Genomic DNA, 22,891 nt, shown 5'->3' on the forward strand with positions numbered 1-22,891 from the left:
TCCCAGCAGGCACACATACAGACATATATGCTACATATATACATGGCTGGCCACACAAATCACAGACACTCATAGCACCCACACGAACACTGACAGCACCAATGGCCTCATCCTGCTCCCCTCTCGGGCTGGACAGGATAGAAGTCCACTAGTGAGAATATATGTACACATATGTACAAGGTTGATCCCTCCAGCATCTGGGCTCAGACTGGCCCCTGGATCCCAGTCTCCCCAGTTGCTGGCACTTGGACATAGGAGTACCCAAGGCTGCAGCCCTACTCCAGTTGGTGGTATAGACTGTCACAAATACACAACTGACCAGGACTTCCCCTGGCCCCACAGCAGGCCCTCCTGGGCTCTTGCCCCTAGAGATACACAGGTACTCTCATACCCAGAACTGGCCCTTAGAGATCCACTCACCCCCTTTCTCCCAGGGCACTTTACCTATTCTCCAACTAGTCCGGCTTGAGCTTTGCAAGTGATCATACACTCATGCATCCTCACTTGCTCCAGTCATTGGCACCATGGACACATGGGCCCTCCAACTTGTGGTCTGACTCCAGTTGCTGGCATTCAGATCTCCATACACACACATGCACACAGAATAGAGAGCCCCCACCCAGTAAAGAGTTAGAAAGGAATTTAATAAGTAGATCAGGCTCTGGGCATAGCCAGGCAAGTGTACTGACCAGCCCAGTATTTACACCCAACTGGCCCTTTTATGCCCTTACCCCTCTATTTTCCCACTCTTGTTCCTCCCCAAATCACCTAAACCGCTCCCTTGTTCCGCCTTTGGTTCCTCCCCTAAACACCCATAGTAAGTCATATACCATCCCAAACTGCTTTTCCCCTGCATCCCATAATATGTCCCACCCCTAGGCAGCAACCCCCTCTAGTCCAAAAGGTTATCTGGAGAGTTGCTCCCGATGTCTCATAGTGATGGGTTTCATGCCTAGACAATGGGGCTGATGGTTCTGCTGGGACAGCCCTGGAAGGGGCTTGGACAAGATGTTTGTTCCTCGGGAGTCCCTGATTTGGGTTCCTGCCTACCATTGTGTGTTCCTGTGCTCCTCTGGGCTTGTGCAGCCTCTGATCTGCTGATGGACCCTGTGATGGGCCTGGGTGTAGCCTGGCAGGGTATTATTTGGGCTCCCCCTCCTGCCACTGTCTCTCTGAGATCCTCTGTGGGTGTGCAGATGAGCTTTATCACATAACCTAACAGTGCTGAAGCTATAGACTAGATTTAATATTTTTTCCGCAACTGCAGTGTTTGAATCTGGAAATATTAGGGCTGTAAAGAAACAGGTGTCCAGTTTCTAATTTCCACATATATTTATGTAGTTTGTTACTGTTGCTTTTGGCTTCTTGAACCCTAAATACAGAAGGCAGGCAGCAGTCCCCCCTTGCAATGTAGCATATACCTATATAGGTAAAGATTTTTGCCAAGTCTTTTGTGGTCAAATTGGGAACAGAATTTAGGTATCTGACAGACAGGACTCACCTGCTTAGATACACAGACCTTGAAGCTATGTATGGCAAATCTATAGTGTTGGCATGTGCCTTTTTACCATACCATAGCATCTGGATAACTATTCCTAGAGCTAAACATGGACCCTAAATTCATGATATACACTGCATTTAAGACACAGTGGATTGTTAACCTGCTGGCAAAACATCTAGGAATGTGCCACACAACATCCTGTTTCTAGTTGCCTTAGCCAAAGTGGAAGCAGACTGTACTGTGGCTTAGTCTTTGTGTGTGTGTGTATAAATGTGAAGATATGTATCTAGATTACATAGAAAACATGTATAATAGGGAAGCTACAGATGACCCTGGAAAGGTTAATTTTTGAGTACTTGTCTTTGTAATCTTAGTGTTCAGCTATGTGGTGTGAACTCAACCTCAGTTCCTGCTTTGCAAATTTGTCCTCATGCTTTGTCTTTCAGCAGGGCTTTCAGTTGAAGTGTTTGATTTATGCACCCCAATGAAAAATTGCAAATATCTTGTCACCAGCATTCCCAGCTCCTGTTTAAGTTTCATTGTAACTGGTGGACTACTTAAAGCTTCAACTTACAGAAGTATGTGATTATTTGGGGGAGGATGTTAAAAAACAAAGCAATCTATATGCTTCTGAAGAAAATTTTGGAATATGATACGGCTTTTAACACTGAAATCTGAAAGCATAAAAATTGTCCAGAATGTAAGTCTTATTTATTAATTTAATTATTTTGAAAAATTAAACTCATCTTTACAGTCTGCGGAATGTTGGTACTGTTAGGAACCGGACATCCATTTTCTGGACTCTTAAAATGTGAGTGTATCTTTGAGAGGATGTGAGCTGTTTCTGAAGTCTACACGTGCAGATGGTGGAGTATTTGGGTCCTAGAGAATCTGGTACAGAAGTTGGTGGGTTGCATGTGTGAGTTTAATGTTGGGAGATTGTTCTGGTGCCTTTTAGTGCTATGAATAGAGGACTAGGGTTGTTAGGTCCTGGGGGTGGGGGTGGGGGGGGGGTGGTGTTGTTGGTGGAGTAGAGCTCTTGGTGGGTTGTGCAGGATTTATTCCTGTGTAAATAAGGGTGTTGGTGGACTGTGGCAGTGAGATCTTTCCTTGTATGTTGCAAGAGTGTTTGTCCTCCAAATATGTGAGGGAGATATTAGAAGGGTCATGCAGAAAATGTCTGTCCCTGTTTATCACATAATTTGTGACAGTGATGAGTGTCCCTGTATGTGGAAATGTGCAAGTTTGGGGAGGATTGTTCTGGGGTGCTTGTCTTTGCATACGGAGAAGGTACAGGTCTGGGGGAAGCAGTGCCAAGGGTGCCTGTCCCTGTGTGTCAAGAAGGCTAAATGGGGCAGGGGAAAAGCATGCATTGCACAGGGGCTATTTCTGGGTAAACTTACCCCTCACCCAATCACTCCCATCTTGACAAAAAGATATCATACAAGGATGTTACCTGAAAACAAGTGTGCATGCATGAGGGAGCAATACTGGGCTGGGAATCCCACAGGGGCCACCCTAGGGAGAAACGCAGAGTACAGCAGAGAAGGTACCCTCCACCCCGAGCTTAGGGGGGAACTGGAAAAACACTGCTCCCCTTTCAGCACACGCATAACAGAGTGGGATAGAAGGAATGGATAACGCGAAACCAATCCCATATCTCGACAGAGGCAAGGATACAGACCTGAGCGTATGTGTACACACAGTGCGCATGCGCTATATGCATGACACTCGGCTTCATTCGGTTCGCAATCGGCTATTTCCGTCTCTTTGTTTTAAACTCTGGGTCGGAATATTGGGGAGGAGAAGAAGGAAGGAAGGAGGAGGAAAGAGAGAAAGTATTTTTTTCTTTTTTTTTTTTTTGGTGGAGTAGGGAAAAAATAAAAGGGGAACTGGAAGGAAAAGGGGACGGAAATCAACCCCCTGAAGAGAAGATTCCTGCCCCTCCCCCTTTTTTTAGCGGCCGGGTACAGCGTTGCTCATCTCTTCTGTTGCTGTCGCTGCCATTTGCTGACAGGTCAGTCTGCCGCCCTTCGGTGCTGGGGGACGGGATGGACACGACACTGGGTCGGGTGTGGGCAGGCTGTGCTTGAACTTTTTGTGATGTAGAAAATGCACGTTATTGTCTCGGTGGGTTCGATAGTATTTTAATAGCGTTGTTTTCTTTTTTTCTTCTTAAACTCCCTTCCTTTTTCTGTGCTTAAGGGTAGCTTTTGCCCACCAAGAGAAAAGGTGTATTTTCCTTAAAAAAAAAAAAAAAAACCCACAAACTTCTCCCCCCACCTTTTTTCCACCCTTCTGTGTTCGCCCCTCCCTTTCCTATTCCAGTTATTATGCTTCCTGGCTTCTGGACGAGTGGTAACGCTTCTTTCTTTCCGGGTGCCTGGTCAGTGTGTCCCTTCATCCTGCCAGCAGATTCTTGTCCTCTGGTTTGCGTGGAGACCTCGTATTACTGTGGGTTGGCTTAGGTGTGTAGCTCAGCAGGGTGATAAGGAACGTTTGTGGAGAGGTGGTGGTGGGGTTTGGATGAGAGCTGTCGGAGTCGCGTTCAGAGAGCTCCCTCCACCCCTATTAATGGTTTTGCATTGATTAAATCCCCACTGTTGGGAGGGGGAGGGAACCTGTCTCTAGTCAGAATGAAGTGGGTGTATTCCTTTATAACTGACCTGAATTACAAAGATGTGGGGTTTTGATGGTGTGTATGGCTTAGGTTTTCAAGTCCTGTGAGAAGCAGGGATTGTAGTACTGGTAGATTAAAAAAGGTATATTTGTGTCTTGCATTGCCCCCCCCCCCCCCCCCCCCCCCCCGAGTATTTGTTGAACGGTGTAGTATTCTACAAATGTTGAATTTGTCATGGCAGTCAGTCTCTTGTTGAAAAGTAATTGATTTAACTTCAGAATATCCTAGAAACTGCAGGAGACAATACTGTAATACTATGATTATATAATACTTGGATGCTCTTTGCTAGTTCACATATTTTTGTTTCAGGAAATGTTGTATACTCCATAACTCTGTGTATGCATAGTCTCAAATCAGTTTAGTAACTTTTTTGCCCTCTGGATGTGAAATATGGGTGACTGAGAAACCTAGATCTAGAAATTATGTTTGCTTACCTATGTGTGCTCTAGAATGTTCCTTTAGAAGTGTTTTGCTTTGGTATTTTTTGGGAGTACTACATAATTGTCTACTGATGTTTCTTAGAATTAAAGTTGTGGATGAGGAGGTTAAAAAAAATTAAAAAAAATCAGATGCTATTTAAACATTCATTCTAACTTTGAAATATCATGTGCATAACAATCTTTCTGGACTAAAATAATATTAGACCAAAATGTTGGATTCTCCAGGAAGCTACTTGAGGAATATATTAAAAATATTTGCATGGAAACTTTAAGCTAGATATGATCCGTAAAGTGGATGTACATTTTGAAAAACACTGAAAATATAGTGAGATCTTGCAAGAATGGGAGTGTAGAATATTCCTCAGGTTTTTTATATGTGTATATATAACTCTTAATCCTTTTATATTGGGATAGTGGTCTGACTGGTACATGATTTGAGACGGAGATACTAAATGAAAGCCTTTATCAGCAGTATTTGGTGATGCAATGGATTTCAGAATGTTGATACTCTTGAATGTCCTGTGGTTTAAACTGTTTCCTTTTTGATATTACTAGTAAAAAGGGTTGAGTAACAGTTCAAACTACCCCCTTGTGCTCTGATAAGTACTCTATCACGTTTGAAGGGAGGCCAGGGAAAACTGACCTAGGAATGTCAGATTAGAATGTTTGATTGAAATAAGTTAACAGCTAGAAAGACACTGTTCAATTCCAGAATCTATTACTTGGTACAGGACTTGTACTGGAGTCCTGTCTCTAGGGCAAATTAATAATTTTAATACAAGACAGGTTTTGGGAAGATGAAAGTCAAGACTCGCAGACTTTGTTCTAAATGTACTTGCTATGCTGAAGTAGTTAATGTAATCAAAGGGTGGAAAGGGTGGGGTTGCATTGCATTAAAACCCACCCTTGCTATTATTGCAGTATGTACTGTTGTGTTTTATTGTTGATTGAAACAGATACTGTATGTAGCAGTTCTTAATGTAGTCTATTTTGAAGAGCTGAGGGAAAAACTTGCTGCTGCTCTTCAAATCGTGTTTCTGCTGAGTTATTCTTCTGAATAAATATTTCTGTATTTAAATTGCTAGCATATAAAATATTCCCTGTGGTGAGAATTTAGGAGATGGAAAAAGCTTATTTGCTATTGAAGATTTGAATGGAACTTGTTATTACAGAGGTCTGAAAGTCTTACAGGCATGTTGCAGGACAGAATAAAAGAACAATGACTTGAGAAATAATGCCATTTTCCTTTTTCTACCAGAAAGAAAACTTAATTTAAAGTGAAAGTTGAGTTGGTTCTGAGGAGTAAATTCTGTCTGAAAGACCTATTACTTAAAAAAATGCTTGTTTTTATCTTCGTTAGCATGCAAACTCTAAAATGTTTCTTTTCATAGAATTTAAGAATCTATAAGAATAGACATGTCTGCTTTGGAGAACTTTTTTTTTTTTTTGAAACCTGCCTTGTATAGTAAGAGCTCATCAAATTGCACTTATTTTTTGAAGCACTTGACACAAATTCTTTTTAGAGATTATTCTGTGGCAAATGTAATTCTCAAATGTTGTCTCTAGGTACAGGCTAGCTGAAAAAAGTGAATTTGCTATGAGCAGTTTACTTCATTTAGAAAGGCATAGTTAAATAACAATTAATATGTTATCATTAGGGGCTTCTTTAAAAAAAAACAACAAACAAACCTACAACCAAAAAACCCTGGAAAACCAACTGCAAACACACACACTCGTCATTCCTCATACTTGTGAACGATTTGTGCTATGTTTCGCAGAGGGATAAAGAAATGGAGTTCTTATGTGTTTTCTTTATTCACCCATCAATTTATTTTTATTATTATTTTAAAGGTAGAGAAGGGACCTAAATGAGCGTGTGAGACAGTATGGCAAGCTCAAGACTTACCTGTTCTGGTTAGCTTTTGGCAACCAGTCATGAGGTGCTCAATGCCTACTTTGCCTCAGTGTTTAGCAGTGGAACTGGCTGTTCCCTGGACACCCAGCCTCGTGAGCTGGGAGATGGGGAGGGGAAGCAGAATGAGGTCAGCACAGTTGAAGAGGAGGTGGTCAGAGACCTGCTACACCACTTGGATGCACACAAGTCTGTGGGACTGGATGGGTTACACCCAAGGGTGCTGAAAGAGTTGGCAGATGTGCTCGCCAAGCCGCTTTCCATGATTTACCTGAAATCATGGCTAACTGGGGAGGTCCCACTGGACTGGAGGGTAGCAAATGTGACACCCATCTACAAGAGAGGCAGAAAGGACGATCCAGGAAACTATAGACCTGTCAGTCTGACCTCGGTGCCAGGGAAGGTCATGGAGCAGGTCATCTCAAGGGCCATTGAAAGTCATATAATGGACAACCAGGGGATCGGGCCTAGTCAGCATGGGTTTATGAAAGGCAGGTCCTGCTTGACAAACCTGATCTCCTCCTATGACAAGATGACCCAACTATTGGATGAGGGAAAAGCTGTTGATATTATCTACCTGGATTTTCAAAAAGCATTCGACATAGTTCCCCACAGAATTCTCATAGAAAAACTGGCTGCCCATGGCCTGGATGAGCGAACGGTCTGCTGGGTCAAGCACTGGCTGGCTGGACGGTCCCAGAGAGTGGTGGTCAATGGAGCTAAATCCAGCTGGCGGCCGGTCACAAGTGGTGTTCCTCAGGGCTCGGTTTTGGGACCATTTCTGTTCAACATCTTTATTGATGATCTTGATAAGGACATAGAGTGTATCATCAGTAAGTTCACAGATGACACCAAGTTAAGCAGGAGTGTCAATCTGCATGAGGATAGGGAGGCACTACAGAGGGACTTGGATAGATTGGATTGGTGGCCAACGTCAATGGGATGAGCTTCAACAAAGCCAAGTGCCAGGTCCTGCACTTGGGCCACAACAACCCCCTGCATGGCTACAGGCTTGGGGAGGTGTGGCTGGAGAGCTGCCTGGAAGAGAAGGATCTGGGGGTTCTAATTGACAAGCAGCTGAACATGAGCCAGCAGTGTGCCCAGGTGGCCAAGAAAGCCAATGGCATCCTGGCTTGTATTAGAAATAGTGTGACCAGCAGAAGTAGGGAGGTGATAGTCCCCCTGTACTCTGCGCTGGTGAGGCCACACCTGGAGTATTGTGTCCAGTTTTGGGCACCTCAATACGAGAGACATATCGAGGTGCTGGAGCGAGTGCAGAGGAGGGCAACGAAGCTGGTGAAAGGCCTGGAGAATAAATCCTGTGAGGAGCCATTGAAGGAGCTGGGACTGTTTAGTTTGAGGAGGAGAAGGCTGAGGGGAGACCTCATCACTCTCTACAACTCCCTGAAAGGACATTGTAGAGAGGTTGGAGCTGGTCTCTTCTCACAGGTGATTAGTGACAGAACAAGATGGAATGGCTTTAAACTGCAACAGGGGAGGTTCAGACTGGACATTAGGAAAAAAATCTTGACAGCAAGAGTGGTCAGAGAGTGGAATAGGCTGCCCAGGGAGGTGGTGGAGTCACCACCCCTGGATGTGTTTAAGGGTTGTTTGGATGAGATGCTGGGGGATATGGTGTAGGGGAGAACTTTGTAGAGTAGGGCTGATGGTTGGACTCGATGATCCCAAGGGTCTTTTCCAACCTGAATGATTCTGTGATTCTGTGACTGCCTCTTGCCCAGCTTGTAGTTAGGCAATGTGGAGTCAGCTGGGGAAAGTGTTGAGGAGACTTGGGTGAGAGCTGGAGGTATCAAGGGTGGGTATGTTGGTATTACTACGACTGAGGAAAGTAAAGGCACAAATGCAAAGGAAACCAAGCTCTGTTAGTTCATGGAACAACTTGTTTGCACAGATGAAAAATGGTTGAGTTTGTTTGAAGGGAATTCATGATATCTTCACATGTTTGGGTTGCTGTTAACCATTTTACGTTTTAACCTTGTGACTGACACTAACATTAAAACTGCTTATTTTAGTGGCATTAACTACCATTATTAGGTGAAATTGAGGGTGTATTTGCTTTGTGAATAGCATAGTATCGTGGGAAACTTTTGTGTGAGTGTTGGGGAATGTGTGCTGTGCAGTATGTGCTTAAGAGCAAGGTTTTTTCAGGTTACTGGAACAAAGATTTAACTGCTGACTTGCGAATGATTATTTAGTTCATAAATTAAATGGAGAATTTTTTTTTTCCCAGCACCACACAGCCACTCACTCCCCCCCCCAGTGGTAGGATGGGGGAGATTCTTGTGGGTTGAGATAAAAACAGTTTGATAATTAAAAAGAAATAACAATAAATTCTAAGGAAAAAAGGGGAAAAAAAAAAAGAGAGATGGGAAAATAAAAACGAAGTGATGCAAATGAAAACAGTTGCTCACCACCACCTGACCAATGCCCAGCCAGCCCCCAAGCATTATTCCCCCGCCAACTTCCCCCCTAGTTTTATTGCTGAGCATGATGCCATATGGTCTGGAATATCCCTTTGGTCAGTTGGGGTCAGCTGTCCCAGCTGTGTCCCCTCCCAACTTCTTGTGCACCCCCAGCCTATACACTGGTGGGGTGGGGTGAGAAACAGAAAAGGCCTCAAGCACTGCTCAACAATAACTAAAACATCCCTGCATTATCAACACTGTTTTCATCGCAAATTTAAAACATAGCCCCATACTAGCTACTATGAAGAAAATTAACTATATCCCAGTCAAAACTAGTACATATATAAGGAGACAGTGTATGATATTCTGTCTTCAGTGGATTGTTTATCTATTGTACTGTTGCTGGATACACTAAGAATCTCATGACTGAGATGTTGATTTAATGTTTAAAAAAATCTATAGGGCTAGTGTGTCTTTATCTTGGCTATCTTCTCATATCATGTGCATGCAAACATTAATCTAAAAGTATAAATGGTTCCTATTTGATTTTTTTTTTTTCATTAAAAAACCCCCCCACAACCCTATAGCCTGCAAACACTACAATGACCAGGGCTGCTTTTTTTTTTTTTGTAAGGTGTTTTCCTTACACCATCCCTCCCCACCCCCCAATTTGGTACCTGAAAGAACAAGGTAAAAAGTAGGAGCCCACTAGCTAACTACAAATTACTTGGGGTGTGATGCATTATGTGCAGACAGAATTTTGTGGTGAGTGGGAGCCATTTACTAGTTCAAGTATACAGACTGATATAATGGAAGCTGTGAGTCAATTGATTACTTGGAATAGTTTTGCCAATACAGTGCTCTTCAGCTAACTTATTAGGAGAATTTTTTGTAGCATGTTATTTTTATTACACTGAGTTTATTTGTTGTACTTAACAGTAGTTATCTGTAGGCTTGACCTGTGGAATGGAAACTTTGAAATCTTATGGAATGTTTTGTTCATTTGGAATGACTTTACACCCAGAATGTTAAGGCATAGAGACTGTTTGAAGTCAGGACTGTATTCTCAGAGTTTAGGGCTCGAATGGACTGAGATTTTTGTCTGACCGCTGATGTATCAAGCTATTAACTTCTACACAGTTGCCCTTGCACTGAACATAACTGCTTTTGACTAAAATGTGAACTGTCCTAGACACAAGGAATCCAGTCTTGATTTGATCATTCTAAGGATGCAGGATCTACAGGTTGTTTTTTTTTTTTTTGCTTGTTCTAATGGTTAATAATCATGCTAACTGCTGAAAACATACCTATTTTCTAATGCAAATTGGCATCTGATTCCAAACCCTAACTCCTGTTATGGCTTTATCTGCTAGTTAGAGCCTTTTAATACTTTGTTTTCAATTTGTGAAGGTGCTGACACTCCTCAGTTGACCTCCCAGTTGCTTTTTTTGATAACTAAACAGATGGTTCTCTCTATGTGAGGCATTTTGAGTCCCTGAATTTTATTCTGAACACTTTTCCTTCTGTGTTTGTGTGTGGGCTTTTTTAAAGTATGGATTCCAGAGTTGTATATGGTATCTGACTGATTCTATCTGCTCCAATGAGATATCTCTCTCTTGACTTGTTATTCCCCTGACTTATACAGCCAATAATTACATTATCCCTTCTTGCTTCAGCATCATGCTGGGTGGTTAATATCTAACTTCTAGATATTTTTTTTTTTATACATGGTTTTTAAAGCTTAACTGAATCCTCTTTTTTGGGAGGAGGGGGCAGGCAAATATAACCTTGCCACTTGTTAAAGGTGTTAAGCGCTCACCAATCCTAGAACATATTGTCCCCAAATGCAGGAGCCTTCTGCTGTGTGTGTGCTGCCCCACCCCCTGAGATCCTGCACTTGAGCAGAAAAGTTTTTTACTGCGTCCATGAGGGAACTGGGTGGTTATAATACCTGCAAATAATACCTGTCTGGTGTAAAGCTAAAATATTTAAGTTGTTCTGGAAGCAATAAGTGTGGATGTTTTCTTTGAATGAGGTATATAATGAACCTTCCCAGGCTTACCTTCACTCCCGACTCTTCTATTCTCCTCCTCCCACGAGTGGCACGACGGGGTGAAGGTTGTATTCAGTTCATAACACTTCATCTTTGCTGTTCCTTCCTCCTTGCACTGTTTGCCTGCTCCACTGTGGGGTCCCTTTCACAGAATACAGTCCTTCCAGAACTGCTCCAGCATGAGCCCTTTCCATGGGGTACAGTCCTTCAGGAACAGACTGCTCCAGCATGGGTCCCACACAGGCTGCAGTTTCTGGCAGAAAGCCTGCTCCTACATGGGCTCCTCTGCATGGGCTGCAGTTGCTGCCAGGAACCTGCTCCAGCTTGGGGTCTTCCATGTGCTGCAGTGTAGGAATTTGATTCAATGAGGTGCTTGGTGGGCTGCAGGGGGACAACTTGAGTGGGAGCTGCCTGCAGGCTCCTGTGTTGCAATGAGGTGGCTGAGTTTATCCTGTGGCCAAGGACTATGTGCAGCACAGCACGGGCCTGAAAGCAACGTTGTACATGTAGTGCAGCACAGCACAGGTCTGTGCGTACTTGGGTTAACTGTTATACGGATCACTAACTCCTCAGTGTACAGTGGTCTTTTGGTCAGGATCACTACGGTCCATTGCTGAGCTGTCTGTAATTGGCTATATCCAGCACGGGGCAGCCCCTGGCCTCTTCTCACAGAGGCCACCTATGCAGACACCGCCCCCCCCCCCCCCCCCGAACCTTACCATGTCAACCCCAGTACAAATGACTTCAGAATTTTATTTGTGTACAGTTCGGACAATTCCTTTCTCTACAGCAGGAAATAACTGGGAGGAATCACTTGGACTGCCAAATTCTCCACCTAGGATGTTAATCAACACATTGAAGCATAGAAGTAGCACCTATCATTTGGCCTATGCACAGCAGGGGCTGCCTGGGGGAACCACCTGGACTGTACAGAATCCCACCCAGAGAGGGTGGGATGAGTCCTGTGACAGGTGTGCCATGGACAGTTATAGGCTCTTCAGGAGGGATAGGCAGGGCAGGTGGGAAGGACACCTAGGAAGATGGAGTAGTCACAGAGGAGACATGCCTGCTGTGCCAGGCAGGAACTTGTTACCATTCCCCCCTATACCTAAAGTCACTGTGTTCAGCCCGATGGAGAGAAGATAGGGAATCCTCCATATCATGCGCCCTATCTGCCTGTTGGGCCTGTCCCAGGGAAGGTAGGATGCGATTCCAGTACTCTGTCTCCCTCTCGGACTCCATGATACTCCTCAAGCTATTCAACTGATTGCGGATATATAATCCTTTTAGACATAAACCATTGACCAAGTCTGGGACTAAGTCTGGATCCAGCCACGCCTAAACTCCCCCCTGAGAAGGAGTTTAGAACACAAGGGGGTCCTTTCTGATCTTCATGACTCAAACAGGAGTGTCTCCTTGACAATTTTGTCTGACCTGTCCTCTACGCAGTAAATACTCAAGGGTACCTTGCCACTGAATCTTGTTAAACCGCTGTCGCGTTTACCATTGAACTTTGTTATCTCACTGTCTTATATCAATGAAATATACTGTTGCTTCTCTCTTGTGAGTGAAGTGCATCGCTCCATCTGCAACAACATTTTACTGTGAAGAACTTCAAGAAGTGAATTGTGATGAGGACATAATCTACAAAATTGAGAAGATCATCACAGCAAAAGGGAAAGGAAGGAAGAAATGTCTGCTGATGGAGTGGTATGGCAGGCCCCAGAAATTTAACAGTTGGATAGAAGCCTCCCAAGTCCAGGACATCTAGTGATTGGGGTTGGAGTGGGAGGAAATAGAAGGATGGCAGATGGGCGTTTCTACATCACGCTACCCAGCAATGCCAGCACCAGAATCTTCCCACAGAACCCTAGCTTGAACCTTACCATACAGATGGTGAGGCCCCTGGAGCTCTCGGGCAAGTGGGAGGTAGGGCTTGTGGAAATACAGTACTCACGCAGCTGGAATAACATCAACAAAGATGCCATCTTTGAAGTAGCGTAACAGGGCAAGACATGGCATTATACTCTGCGGAAAGGCTTTTACCCATCTCTCTCCATGACGATGGATCATATGAACCATCTTATTAACACCCACAGCAAAGCTTCAGCCATTGACTCTCCAGCAATAGATCTGGTCCATGACCGCGTCATAAGGAAATCCCCATCCCCCTGTGCTGCTTGGGAGGAGGAGGTAGAAGAGTCAGGAGTGAAGGTGAGCCTGGGAAGAAGGGAGGGTGTCACGACCCGGACTGGGAGTCCAGGGAGTTGTAACAGTTCTGTGATCCCCTTGGGTTAAATTAAGGTGAAACGACACCAAATGACCAGTTAAAATGTTTTACTTGCGGTAGAAAGCAATTTAAACTTGGAAAAGGATAGTAAGCAATGTGGTCTCTTATAAATCTATAAGAAAGAAAAGAAAGGAAAGGAAAGAAAAAGAAAGGAGAGTAAGAGAGTCAAAGAAATCCCGATCACCACCCGAGGATCCAGCGTTGTCTCAGGTCCAGTAATCTTGGGTGGTGGGTGCACCCGCAGAAAGTTTTCTGTTGCCTTTTAAGTTCATCTTATCAGCTGATTAGCATACTAGACAAAGAGAGGCAGGTGTTCTACAAACTCATTTCCATGAGAGATGAGGAAAAAGGTGGAGGGAGAATGGGTTCTGCACATACAATGGGGTGCGCCAATCCCCTTGTCCAATTGAGTCGATGGTTGTGCTCACCCTGCCCACCTTTGGTTTTTCCTCAGTTCTCACAGATTTTTGCTGACTTCCTGCTTCTTGAGCAATCATCCGGCCTCTGGGGCAGAAATGCTCACCTCTTATCAGGCCTTGTCACCTCTTCGGGCTTACACAATGGAGCCAATGATTAGTGGTCCTTGTGCTTGATGAGAAACATTTGGTTTCACTCAGTCCACGTTTCCCCCCTTTGAGGCTTATCTAAGGAGTTTGCCAATACAGCTGCAAGGGAGTGGGGGGTGCATCCTTCGATACACTCCCGCTTCCTTGGGGGACATTCCTTAGACTAATCACAAAGGCCACAGCTTGTCTTTGATGTTTTCTGTGTCAATGAATGTTTGAGGCTTTACTTTGTTCAGTTCCTTACAGAGGGGTGGGAGGAAGGTGTTGGTCTTTTTTGGAAGATTTGGTCTTATTTCTCACTGTCCTACTTTGTTACAATAAATTGGCAATAAATTAATTTCCCCGAGTCATGTGTGTTTTGCCCATGACGGAAATTGGTAAGTGATTGCCCTGTCCTTATCTTGACCCACGAGCCTTTCGTCATATTTTCTCCCCCTGTCCTATTGATGGTGGGGAGTGATAGAGCGGCTTGGTGGACACCTGGTGAACAGCCAAGGTCAACCCACCAGAGAGAGTTAACAGCTGCCTGTAAGACTGTTAGGGATGCGGGCTTGTGCTATATGTGTTTTCTTCTCATTTGGTCATTGATAACATTATAGGACATTGGGAAAAGCTCTAACTGAGTGAGGAGGGAGAAGACAAAAGTGTACTGTGAACTGCTTGCATTCCTGCCCAGGCCTGCAGCAGTCAAAGAAAGGAGAGCAGTGTTCAAGGAAAAAAAAGAGGCTGGAGAAGCCTGACTGATGATCGACACCCCTCATACCCTGTTAATAAAGTTTCACTGTGCATGGGTTAAATTCATTGTTCAGTGTTTTATTTTTTGTGTGTGTGTGTGTGTGTAGTAGTGGTGTGTCAGTAGATGTGACATAGATATGTCTACTGACACACTGATTTTATTAAAAGACATTTATAGTGCTCTGGAGGAGGCAGGAAGCTCTGGAGGTTTTAGAAGAAACAAGGTGAGTGTGGCAGAGGTGGATACTCCATGGCAGGCAGACTTGGTGGATAGGCAACAGTTTTCCAAACACAACGATGGTGTTAAGTACTTCTTAACAGTGACTGATAGACGCACTATCAAATCATGCCTGGGCCATTGGTCTAAAAGGCAAAATGGGTTCTGAAATAGCTGGGGATTTTAAAACCACTTTTAGTAGGGGGCCCATGCCTCAGAAGTTACAGACAGACTGAAGAAATAAATTTCTAAGCAAGCCTTTAAACAAGCATTTAAAGCAGTATGATGTTTACCGCTTTGTTACTAATAATGAAGTGAAAGCCTCTGTTTATAGAGGGTTTAAAGAGGACGCTCAAAACAAAGATATTTTACAGCACCTGACACTCTGACTACATTGTTGTGTTGTCAGAGTTTATAAAGAGCTAATAGCCATGGCTTTCACAGAAGTGTCAGAACCAGGCCTGTGGATGTGAACTCTTCAAACTCTGCAAGGGTTTGGAAAAATGTATGTGGGGGCGTATTTAAAATGAGAGAATCTGCACCCCTGCTCAGAAAGGGAGACCAGGTGGAGGTGCTCAACACAGCTCAAAATGGATGAAAAGCCCTACCCTGTATCCTACAACAGGGGACCTAGCACAGCGGGCAGGTGTGTGGTAGCATGGTGACCACCCAGCAAAAAGCAGTGTCCTCTGCTTCTCCTGAGCTTCTAGCACCCAGCAGAACCAATGCAGCCACACAGACAGAGCTCCTGTTAAAGCACATGACCGCCCAGGCTTCAGACTGGGGGGGGTGTGTGTGTGTGTGTGTGTGTGTGTGTGTGTGGTGTGCGAGGATATTCCTGGAGATGGAGGGCGACAGCAAGCAAGCCTGTGGGAGGTGTGATCAGGTAGATGAAGTACTCTGCCTGGTGGTTGAGCTTCAGGAGGGGGTGGGCAGACTGAGGAGCATCTGAGAGTCTGAGAAGGAGATCGACCAATGGAGCTGTGCTCTGCCATCTCTGGTACACACACACACCAACTCGGCATGGCCACTATGGAGGTAGGTCCAGGCTCTGTTTTGTGCCAGGAGGAAAGCAGTGTTACGAGGGATAGGGAGGAGTGGTAGCAGGTTGCTGCACGGAACTGTAAGAGGAACTCTTCCTTACCCTCTCAGCTACCTTTACAGAATAGGTATGAGGCCCTGGGTATGGTAGATGAAGCACATAATGAGATAGGAGGAACCTGTGCAAGCACCATCACCAAGGTCAGATCAACCAACCCCTCGCAACAAGACCTGCATGAAGACCAATGCTGAGAAGAAACAATGACGAGTTATGGTCATAGGTGGCTCCCTCCTGAGCGGAACGGAGGCACCCATTTGCAGACCGGACCCTCTTTTCAAGGGACCTTGCTGCCTCCCTGGGGCCTGAATCAGGGATGTCCCCAGTTGACTGATGAGCTTAGTACAGCCTTTGGACTATTACCCACTCCGGCTCTTTCATGTGGGTACTAATGATGTTGCAACAAGAAGTCTAAGGCTGATCAAAAGAGATCTTAGGGCCCTGGGAAGAATGCTAAAAGATTCGGGAGCACAGGCTGTGTTTTCCTCAATCCTCCCAGTAATGGGGAAAGACTTTGGAAGAAGCAAGTGTGCCCAAGACATCAATACCTGGCTCCAGGACTGGTGCCTCTGCCAGAACTTTGTTTTTTATAACCATGGAAGAATGAGTCTTTGAGGCACAAGGTATGCTGGGGCCTGATGGGGATCCACCTGTCCCCATGGGGGAAAAGCTTCTTTGCTCCTAAGCTGCTGGGACTGATTGAGAGGGCTTTAAACTAGAATCAATGGGGGAAGGGGATACCAACAGGAGAGCTGTAGGTAAGCCAAGGGTTGGCATGGCATCACCTGGGGGTAGCAACGCTAATGTGAGCATTTACACTGCTCCTTGGAGTGCTGAGGGCTTAGGAGCACATCTGAAATGCTTGTACACCAACACATGCAGTATGAGAAACAAACGGGATGAACTAGAAGGCATTGGTCAGTTCCCAGAGCTATGATGTCATTGGTATTAGTGAGGCTTGGTGGAATGAGTCCCATGACTGGAGTGCTGGGATGGAGGGCTACAGGCTGTTCAGGAAGGATAGGCAGGGCAGGTGAGGCAGAGGAGTTGCACTGTATGTAAGGGAGAGGCTTGATTGTACAGCCCTTACAGTTAGTGACGATGTGGTTGAGAGCCTCTGGGTGAGGATTAGGGGGATGGAAAACAAAGCAGATGATGTAGTGGGTGTCTACTGCTCAGCCAGGATGATAGCACTGATGAGTTACTCTGTAGGCAATCAGGAGAAATCTCTGTATTGGTAGCCCTTGTCCTTATGGGAGACTTCAACTTCCCAGGCATCGACTGGGAATACTATACTGCTGTGACAAGCAAGTCTGGGAAATTCCTGAAGTTTGTGGAAGACAACTTCTTGTCGCAAGTACTCAGTGATCAACTAGGAAAAATGCCCTCCTAGACTTGTTATTTGTGAATAGAGAAGGACTCGTGGGAGATGTGATGGTAGGTGGCTGTCTTGGCCACAGTGATTGCACAATAGTTGAGCGAGTTTAAAATTTTTGGTGTAGTGAGAAAAAGGGTCAGCAGAGTTTCTACACTGGATTTCAAGAGAGCAAACTTTAAGCTACTCAGGGAGCTACTTAGGAGAGACTCCTGGGAATCTGCTTTTGAGGGCTTAGGAGTCCATGAGTGTTGGCCAGTTTTTAAGAACCACCTTTTAAAAGCACGGGAGCAAGCAATTTCATTGTGTCGAAAGTCAAGCAAGGAGGGCAGAAGACCAGCTTGGCTGAACAAGGAACTCCTTGAGGAAAAAGAAATTGTGTGATGTCTGGAAGCAAGGTCAGGCTTTGCAGGAAGATTACAGAGCTGTGGTTCGCATATGCAGGGACAAGGCACGAAAGGCCAAAGCTGAACTAGAGTTGAAACTGGCCAGTGTTGTGTCAGACAACAAGAAGAGCTTTTTTAAGTACATTAATAGCAAGAGGAGGTCAAAAGAAAGCATTAGGCTGATGCTTGTTGAAGATGGTCACCTGACAAATAGGGTTGAAGAAAAAGCGGGGGCATTCAATGCATTTTTTGCTTCAGTCTTTAATAATACTGACAGACCTTGGGCTGCCCGGTCCCCTGAGTTGGAGGACTACGAGTGTGGGAACAGTGACTTTCCATTTGTGGGCACTGAAATTGTAAGGAACCAGCTGTATCAGCTGAATGTTCACAGGTCCATAGGGCCTGATGGGATTCATCCCAGAGTACTGACGGAGCTAGTGGATGTTATGGCAGGATCCCTCTCGATCATCTACCAAAGGTCTGGGGAGGTCCTCGCTGACTGGAAGCTAGCCAACATTACTCCACTTTACAAGAGGGGCGTGAGGGAAGACCCGGGAAACTACAGACCTGTTAGTCTAACCTCAGTTCCTGGAAAAATTTATGGAGAATCATACTGGGTTCTATTGAAAGGCATTTAAAGAGCAATGCAATCATCAGGTGCAGTCAACACGGGTTCACAAAGGGAAAGTCCTGTTTAACTAATTTAACGTCCTTCTATGATTAGTGGGTGAAGGGAAGGCAGTGGATGTAGTTTTTCTGGATTTCAGTAAGGCTTTTGGTACTGTCCCTCACAGCATCCTTCTGGACAAGTCGTCCAAACTGTGGGATGAGCAGGTTCACAGTGTGCTGGGAGAAGAACTGGCTGAATGGCAGGGCTCAAAGGGTTGTAGTGAATGGGGCTACATCTGGCTGGCAGCTAGTCACCAGCAGTGTTCCTCAGGGCTCAATCCTAGGGCCAGTCCTGTTCAATGTTTTTATCAGTGATCTGGATGCAGGAGTTGAATGCACCATTAGCAAGTTTGCTGATGATACTAAACTGGGAGGTGCTGTTGACTTGCTCAAGAGACAAGAGGCCTTGCAGAAGGTTCTAGATAAATTGGAGCATTGGGCAATCATCAATGGCATGAAATTTAACAAGAACAAATGCTGGATTCTGCACCTGGGACGGAATAACGCCAGACACAAGTATAGATTGGGAGAGGAGTGGCTGGAGAGCAGCCCTGCAGGAAGGGATCTGGGGGTGCTGGTCGACAGCAGGCTCAATACGAGTCAGCAGTGTGCCCTGGCAGCCAAGAGGGCAAACCGCAGCCTGGGGTACATCAAACACAGCATAACCAGCCGGTCAAAAGGGGTGATTATCCTGCTGTATTCAGCGTTGGTGCGGCCTCACCCTGAGTACTGTGTGCAGTTCTGGGCCCCACAATTTAAGAAGGCTGTTAAGGTACTCGAATGCGTCCAGGGGAGGGCAACAAAGCTGGTGAAAGAGCTGGAAGACATGTCCTATGAGGAGCGGCTGGGGACTCTGGGTCTGTCTAGTTTAGAGAAAAGGAGGCTGAGGGGTGATCTCATTGCTCTCTACAGCTTCCTGAGGAGGGGAAGTGGAGGGGGAGGTGCTGAGCTCTTCTCCCTGGTATCCAGTGACAGGAACATGGGAATGGCTCAAAGCTGCATCAGGGAAGGTTCAGACTGGACATCAGGAAGCATTTCTTTACCGAGAGAGTGGTCAAACACTAGAACAGGCTTCCTAGAGAGGTGGTCGATGCCCCATGCCTGTCAGTGTTTAAGAGGCATTTGGACAATGCCCTTAATAATATGCTCTAACTTCTGGTCAGCCCTGAATTGTTCAGGCAGTTGGACTAGATGATTGTTGTAGGCTTGGGGGCTTCTCCAGGGATTGCTGCTAAGAAGTTTCTATTTGTGGCAGATATCACCAGAGGGTTCAACTCGCTTTACCTTTACACAGATCTTTTAGAGCACCAGCTTTTTGGTGACTTTGCGGTTCCATTATTGCACTGTGTTCCAAACGGCAGTAATAACGCAATTTTTATGGTGATGTATATGATAAGTTGCACTACGTGCCAGTAAACCACCAGCACATTGACACAATCATCACTGAAATAAAGACTGATCAGAACAAGCATGTCTCATTTTGCTTTGGGAAGGTGACTGAAGCTGCATCCTTGGCCCTGGAAGCCTCTGTTATTTTAAGAAACCATGCCAAAAATGATTGTGGTGAAAAATTATGGGGAACCTGTTCTTGTACATGAATTATTACAGAGCCCACCCCAGTAATGGTCTCCCTGGTTTTCAAGGCGTTCCTGTGATGTATGGTGTGGACATTGGAGGTAGAGTCTGTAGCCTGTTTAGAAAGGCCATGCCGCTTTTGAAAAGGGGTTTGGCAGTTGTTAAACCGGATGTTAAAAATGCTGCTCAAGATATTGCAAAAAATGCATTTGGACATGTTTCCAAGGTTGTCCTGGACAAGTTCGAAACACTGGCAAATCAGGAAGGCTTGGGACTTGTTTGTATTCAAAGAAAAAGCCTTAAAAGAAAGAGAGCCATGACATACCCCTGGAGGAAAGGCCTACCCCAGCCCTTTAAAAGAGAAAGGATGAGGGGTGCCAGACAACAGTCTGGCCAGGTCAAGAAGAAGAAAAAGAATAGCAAGCTAGACTGAACAGTTGCAAAAGAAACAAAAAAACCCAGAGAAAGAGAGCCCATCCTACTGCTAGAAAAGGAGATATGTTTTTAAAGGGATAGCTTTCGTTCATGGCTGCTCAGAAGAATGTGCCATTTCTGAGCTGGATTGGTCCCCAACGCAGACCAGCACTGGTAAAAGCCTGTTTATTGAGGTGCCTCTGCTTTCCGCTATTGTGGCCTTTTTCATGGCTGGGAGCGGGGTAGATGACATAGATCTGAACAACACTGCTATATCTTTGCCACAAGATTGTAGAAGCAGATGAGTCCAACCTTGGTGCTGGTGAGGCTGTGGGCCTCGTGAATTGCCTGCTCACCTCTCTTTTCAGCTGTGGGATGTGGAGTGCACAGTGCTGGAGCATGTGCCCCATAAGGAGAGGCTGAGGGAACCAGGCTTGTTCAGCCTGGAGAAGAGAAGGCTTTGAGGGGATCTAATAGCAGCCTTCCAATACCCATGAGGAGGTCATCAGGAAGATGGAGCCAGGCTCTTCACAGTGGTGCATGGGGGGACATGAAAGGCAGTGGGCATAAGCTGAAACAACAGAAGCTCTGACTAGGTTATGAGTAGGTATAAGGAGAAACTTTTTCACCGTGAGGACAGTCGAGCGCTGGAACAGGAGCCCAAAGAGGTTGTTCAGTCTCCATCCTTGAGTGTTTTCAAGACCAGACTGGATAAAGCCCTGAGAAATCTGGTCTGACCTCATAGCTGACCCTGCTTTGAGCAAAAAGTTGGACCTCCTGAGGCCCCTTTATTATGCTCAAAATCTTGTTTATGAGCAAAGAAGCAGCATAAAGCGAAGAATTTAGTGTTAGTATAATTGAAATCTTAAGAGTCTAATCATTATTAGTCCGTATCTAATTATTACAGAAAAAGAAAGAATACTTCTATGCAGAAAAAGTTTCAATAATAATAACACAGGTAACATTTGTATGTACACACTTTGGTTCTACCCTTTTTTCTAGTGTTATACTTACCTTTCCACTGCTCCCCTAGGGTCCTAAGGTTGAGAGTTTCATTCTGGTGGTGGTAGTGGGGATGTTACAGCAAGTTGTTAGCATCTGGAGTCCTTTGCTGGGAGGAATATGTAGTTCATGTTGATGGCTTCTTCTTCCTCACTGCAGGATCCGCTTGGGGTCATTTTTACATATTTGCTAAAATGCATTTACACCTTCACTCTTTCTTCATTGGTCTGCAGCTCCACGATACATCCAAATTTACTATATATGGTGCCTTTTACATATGTTAGATACTATTTCTTTGTTGTTTGTTAACCCTAAACCCACTTTTGTCCAGCTCCAGGTCTGCATTTCTTTACGTGACCACTGGTGAGTTGTTTATAGCTGTGGGGTCTCTGATGCCAAGTCTGTGCCCCATCTCTTATCATCCCATGCCTGTACTCGTCTACACCTCTACACGCTCTACTTCTCGAGGCCTCTGTTATCATACCAGGCCTGTATTTCTCTATACTACATCATTACATTAGAGTTGTAAAACCATGGTGGTACTATACAAAGATTAACAAAAATAAACCAGATTACCCATAGACACCTGATCAATTAGAAAAAATGTTGTTACAACTATGCCAAGTTAAAACGAAGCTGCAGGCTGGTCAAGAAAAGTTCAGATGGAGCAAGCCTGACAAGCCTCAGTCCTGAGGCCTTGCAAACCCAGTACAAAGCCTGTGGCTTGTTACTAGCAACAGCAATACCATATTACAGGTCTACAGGGAAACAAAGCAAAGGAAGAGAGAGCAAGCCCCTTATACTGAGGCTTATTCCAGCTCTTCACAACAGCTCTTCTCAGCAAGCAAGCTGGCCTTGAGGGCAGCAGCTAGACTCCTAGGAGTAGGGGAAGCGTGCTCCAGGCTCTGATGGCAGCCCTCTCCCCCTCAAAAAGGTATGTACCCACGCTTCACAAAGGTCTGGGTTTGGAGGGGTACTTGTTATGAAATGTCTTGGTCTTAGATGGAGCATGCACGTCGTCCACTGGTTCCCAGGAGCACCCCTCAGGTCTGTACCCCTGCTAAATTAATGAGATACTGAAGTTTTCCCTGAATGAGTTTATAGTCCAGAATCTTCTTCACACAACACTTGCCACCATAACTGTGGGCAAGGGGGGTGGGCTGGCAATGGAAAGCATCCTGATGATGAGGCTTTAAGAAGGAGGCATGAAAGACTGGATGGATCTTCATGGATCATGGAATCTTCAGACAGTAGGTAACCAGCTTGACTTGCTCAACAATAATGAAAAGTCTCAAATAACGATGGTCCAGCTTAGCAGACGGTTGGGTGATTCAGATGTGTTTGCTGCATAGCCAAATCCAGTTGCTGATGGAGAAGTCTGTGGTTGGGCAATGCTGTCTGTCTGTTTGCCTCTTTTAGGTTCTATTGGCCCTGTCCAGCTGCATTATGAGGAGGGTATAAACCTGTTGGAGCTGTGTGAGGAGGTTGCTGGCTGCAGGCACGTGTGAGACAGCTGGTATGGCTCGATGATCTCAGGGGTGGAAACTAAGT

General features: G+C 45.1%; 1 protein-coding gene across 3 annotated transcripts in view; it reads left to right on the forward strand.

The window, feature by feature from the left end:
• Positions 1-3,383: 3,383 nt before the first annotated feature.
• LOC141917860 (polycomb group RING finger protein 3-like) overlaps positions 3,384-22,891 on the forward strand; it is a 176,572-nt gene continuing 157,064 nt past the window's right edge. For 2 of the 3 annotated variants that reach the window (XM_074811472.1, XM_074811475.1), the window contains exon 1: positions 3,384-3,518. The gene's annotated coding sequence lies outside the window, so the exon portion shown is untranslated. The remainder of the gene's footprint in view (positions 3,519-22,891) is intronic. The other variant, XM_074811474.1, reaches the window with a different exon arrangement.

The sequence above is a fragment of the Strix aluco genome, chromosome W (genome assembly GCF_031877795.1).
Source record: "Strix aluco isolate bStrAlu1 chromosome W, bStrAlu1.hap1, whole genome shotgun sequence".
NCBI classification, from domain to species: Eukaryota; Metazoa; Chordata; class Aves; order Strigiformes; family Strigidae; genus Strix; species Strix aluco.